Source organism: Octopus bimaculoides, chromosome 1, assembly GCF_001194135.2.
Source record: "Octopus bimaculoides isolate UCB-OBI-ISO-001 chromosome 1, ASM119413v2, whole genome shotgun sequence".
NCBI lineage: Eukaryota > Metazoa > Mollusca > Cephalopoda > Octopoda > Octopodidae > Octopus > Octopus bimaculoides.
Window position 1 is genome coordinate 193,032,929 of NC_068981.1, and position 5,605 is coordinate 193,038,533.

The 5,605-nt window shown below is 39.5% G+C and overlaps 1 protein-coding gene across 23 annotated transcripts in view; it reads right to left on the reverse strand.

The window, feature by feature from the left end:
• Positions 1 to 5,605, reverse strand: part of LOC106871616 (tripartite motif-containing protein 45) — a 248,443-nt gene that overhangs the window by 142,525 nt on the left and 100,313 nt on the right. The gene's annotated exons all lie outside the window — the stretch shown is intronic.

The window sequence follows — 5,605 nt, forward strand, 5'->3', positions numbered from 1 at the left end:
AGATCAGATTGGAGCCTGGTACAGCCTTCTGGCTTGCCAGTCCTCAGTCAAACCATCCAACCCATGCCAGCATGGAAAGCAGATGTTAAACGATGATGATGATTGATGATTTTATATATATATATATGATATGCATGATCATTGCCAGTGCCACCTCTGGCTCCTGCACTGGTGGCACATAAAAAGCAACATTCAAGTGTGGTTGATGCCAGTGCTGGCTGACTGGTCCCATGCTGGTAGTATCTAAAAAGCACCCACTGCACTCTTGGAGTGGTTGGCATTAGGAAGGGTATCCAGCTGTAGAAATCTTGCCAGATCAGATTGGAGCCTGGTACAGCATTCTGGTTTGCCAGCCTTCAGTCAAACCGTCCAACCCATGCCAGCATGGAAAGTGGATTTTAAATGACAATGATGATTGATGATGATGATGATGATGATGATGATATATATATATATATATATATATATATATATATATCTAATGCTTGATGTGAATTCATATGTTGAAACAAATCTAGTTGTGTCTTGGAAGGGTCATCATTCCAATAATAATAATAATACATGCACTAGTTCAATATCACTTCTTTATTGTTAATCAGTTGGTTAAATATCTAACCAACTAGCTAAACAATTGTCTGTTTAATGTGCTGATTAAACAACCAATCAGTTATTTGCTAATCAAAGTTCTTTTGCAACCTTCTCAGTGAAAGTCACTGAGATGGTTGCAAATAGTGAAGAAAGAACTTTCATTGGTAGCACACAAAGCTGGATGAAATGTAAGCAGGATACACTGGCCCAGGAGGGATTGCAATCTCTGAATCAAAATCAGTGTGTGACCTTTAGAAAGCTTCTACCCCTACTGATGACAAAGGGCCTCTCACTCAGAGTGAAAGGTAGATTGTACGATGCATGTGTGCGAACTGCCATGCTTCACGGCAGTGAAACATGGGCCGTGACTGAAGAGGACATGCATAGGCTCGAAAGAAATGAAGCTAGCATGATCTGCTGGATGTGTAATGTCAGTGTGCACACACAACAGAGTGTAAGTGCCCTGAGAGAAAAATTGGACATAAGAAGCATCGAATGTGGCGTGCAAGAGAGACATTTGTGCTAGTATGGTCATGTACTACAGATAGATGAGGAGAGATGTGTGAAGAAGTGCCACTCCCAAAGAGTTGAAGGAATCTGGGGTAGAAGTAGACCCAGGAAGACATGGGATGAGGTGGTCAAACATGACCTTTGAACGTTAGGCCTCACAGAGACAATGACGAAAGACTGAGACCTCTGGAGATATGCTGTGACTGCGAAGACCCAGCAAATAAAGTGAGTTCACAGCTGTATCCTACACCAGTTTCGCATAACAAGCCCCAGCCCATTCAAAAGTACCTTGGATCATAGGGTGACCTGCTGTGCTTGAGGAAAGCTATTGAGTCAAGTACATCAACATCAAAATGAAAATCAAATGGAAATTGTAGTTGTGATACCCATACCAGTGGCACATAAAAAGCACCATCCAAATGTAGCTGATGCCAGAGCCGCCTTGACTGGCTTCCATGCCGGTGGCATGTAAAAAGCACCAACCGATCATGGCCGTTGTCAGCCTCTCCTGGCCCCTATGCCAGTGGCACATAAAAAGCACCTACTATACTCATGGAGTGGTTGGTGTTAGGAAGAGCATCCAGTTTTAGAAACACTGCCAGATCAGACTGGAGCCTGGTGCAGCCCCCTGGCTTCCCAGACCCCTGTCAAACTGTCCAACCCATGCTAGCATGGAAAACGGACACTAAACGATGATGATGATATATATACACACATATTTATACATACACACATACACAAACGTTTATATAAATTTGAATGTATATAAATGTATGTATGTATATTTTTGTGTGCATGTGTGTGTGTGTGTATACATACATATGTGTATATATAATATATATATATATATATATATATATATATATATATACACACACACATACACCATACAAATATATGTACCTGTTTGGTGTTGAGTGCTAAAGAGTACTCAATACCATAGTAGAGATTTAGAGATTAATAATACATTTTATTATGGTTGAATCAGTCTTTTGCCTCTGGGGGCACAAAGTCTTTAGGCAAACTAGAACTGTTGAAACTTGCCAGTAAACTCCGAGTAGAAAGAGACTGATCTGACTAAAATAACATGTATGTATGTATGTATACATGCACGTATGCATGTATGCATGCATGTATGTATGGATGTACATACGTATATGTCTGTGTATGTATCTATGTATATATGTATGTATGTATGTATGTATGTATGTATCTATCTATCTATCTCTATTTCTCTATATATATTTGCACACACACACAAATATATATATATATATATGTCTATACACACGCACACACACATATATATATACATATACATACATTTATAAATGTACATACCTGTACATTTATAATTCAATATATAAATTACTTTGCTTTTACTTTTATCACACACACACACACACACACACACACACACACACACACACACACACACACAAACCGTCATCCTTAATTCTAGTCAAGAGAAGCAAATTCTAGATGATAGAAGAAAGGCTATAAAGTATACAAAGATAGACTGAGCTACTTTATATTTTTAGATTTCTTCTCTATAGCAACTTTTTTTTTTTTTTCACCGTCTTCTGCTTCCTCACAAGTTGTTAAGATAGGAAGATGTTGCCTAGTGAGAAGGTACTAGAAGCTGAGAGAAAAGTTGTTTTAGTAGAATATCAAATTTTCTTCAGTTCTTCTCCTCATTGGTTTCCTCCTCTGCCCACTTTCATCCACATCTGCATACCACAAATATCTAACTGTTCTATGCACGTATGCCTCTAACTTCTGGTAAATATGGCTATCAGCTATCTGCTCCTTAATTACGTCAGATATGCCTCATACTTTCAACATACTTTACACACACACACACACACACACATTACCTATTGACGTCACTTCCGTTTTTTCTCAATTTTCACTGACTTAACTTTCGCCAACTGCAGGTTGAGAAACTCTAGAATGATGGTGGCTAGATAGATTGTCTAAAACCATTTAATTAAATAGCCAGATTGATAGACAGATAGTGGGTAAAACTTTAGTTACAGTAAACAATGATTTTTGAAAGCTAATCCTGAAGCTTCCACTGTGAATAAACTATATTTTAGTGTGACGTCATTACTTCTATAAATAGTACACTTGATTAAATGGCAAAGAACGAAGGTAAGGGCTTTGAAAGCTGGCAAAACTAAAAAGCATTTAGTGTTTCATTAATAAACAAGATTAGTCAGGAAAAAACATTTACGCCTACAAAACCATCTTTGCCAATATTCCATTGTGGATAGTAACATGTAAGATCATTTGAAGGGTATTTATTTCAAAAGTTTTAAGCAAAAAGTCAAGCTATAGCTATGGGTGGGTGGGTGTGTATAGCTTATATGTAGCATCATCTTGACTTATAACGTGTATATATATATATACACATGGTGCAGTGAATAAACTGTTGTCTAAATTACGTAAAAATGAAAATAACACTGACATCCCATTTTAACAGATATATTAACCGATATTACATAAATATATCTTGAATTACTAAAGAGTAAATTTATTCAATAAAATCACTATTGGCTTCGACCATAGCCTCCACACGACTTCAGAATCTCCTGCAACTCTCCTGGGTGGTCTCCTTGTTTAAGTTGGTGAATGCTGCCATAATCCTTACCTTCAGTTTATCTTTGGTGTTACGAGGAGTTCTGTTGGTTTCTCACTCAACTGTGCCCCACACACAATAATCGATGGGGTTGCAGTCTGAGGAGTTAGGTAGTCAGATGTTAGGAGTTATGTGGCCACAGAAATTATCTGACAACCATGACTGGGTTCTTCTGCTTGTATGGCATGGTGCAGAGTCCTGTTGCCAGACAGGGGTCTTCCAGTAGCCACCTTCTTGACCCAGGGCAGCACTATTTCCTCCAGGCACTTGATGTAGGCCCTCATGTTGAGTCTGAGGCCATGTGGGAAGATGAATGGAGGCATAATATCACCATCACTAGTGATCACTCCAAACACCATAATGTTAACTGGATGTTTGATTTTTATGACTCTCATGTCCTCAGATTGCACTGTCCTCAGATTCACACCAAACACTCTGAAATGTTCATTTTGGAGCTTCCTGCATGAATGCCAAGCAATGCAACATGTCATTTCCAAATTTCTGGTAGACTGAATTGCATCATGGTGCTGTTTTTCTCACAGAGAGTGCCCAACTGACCGTACTATACTGTGTAGTTGACAAAATCAAAATCAAAAATAAACAATGCACATGCGCAAAATTAAAAATATAAAATGGCGACAATTTACCCAATTTTACCCTGTAACAGAGACTACGAAACTGTGGTCAGTAGGGAGGGACACAGCAGACATTCTGACTGCGTCTGCCTGCCATAATTTATCGAACATCTGCAAAGTATGGTGATGAAAGATCTAAGCAAGGGAATATAGCGTTGGTGAGAGAGATGAGTGTTGAAGCTGGTCCTGAATGAAGATTTTTGCCACCACTTCTACAAGAGATGTAAGGAACAAATTCTGAGAGCCAAGGAGAAAATGTAAAGAAGTTCCTGAATAATTTGAGGCATATTGTTGAGTCAGGGACAAATTGGTTCTTCTCAGATGAAAAGAACTTGTGAGGACCATTTGTGCAATGTTCAGAACAACAGGCTTACTTACAATCCATGTGATGCCCCACATATCATGGGAACCAAGTTCCCCCAAATTGTGATGGTCTTTGGGTGTGTTTCCAGTGAGAGTGATGCATTATTTTGCCACTCAGTATGGAAGGAAGTGAAACAACAATAGAGAATGAATGGGTGGAAGGATGTGCAGTTTATCTGTCACACTAACATCACAGTCTGAATGTAGGAGAGTGTCAATGACAATAGAAAGTGAGTGACGGCAGGGGAAGTAAAAGGATATTGAGTGGCATGATGATGTGTCAGTCACACTGTCCAGAGTAAGAAACAGGGAAAGAGAGAGAGTTAGAGAGATGGAATTTAAATGATAGCATGTTGCTGTAATAAGTATAGGATGTATGTAAGAAGTATGTTGATGTAAGAAGTTGGAGTGACCATCACCAGTGATAGACAATACAATTAAGGAATAATTAATGATTCAAACTGGATGGCATGAATTCTTCATTTTATATATATGTACATAGATCCAGACAGACAAACACATACATACATACATGCATAAATGTGCATACCCGTCAGAGTGTAAGTATCTTGAGAGAAAAGCTGAACATAAGAAGCGTCAGTAGTGGTGTGCAAGAGAGACGATTGCGCTGGTATGGACATGTGGTGAGAATGGATGAGGATAGCTGCGTGAAAAAGTGCCACACCCTAACAGTTGAGGGAACCCGTGGAAGAGGTAGGCCCAGGAAGACCTGGGCTGAGGTGGTGAGGCAAGACCTTCGAACATTGGGCCTCACCGAGGCGATGACTACTGACCGAGACCTTTGGAAATGTGCTGTGCGTGAGAAGACCCGGCAAGCCAAGTGAGATCGTTGCCAGTGCCCCTGGAC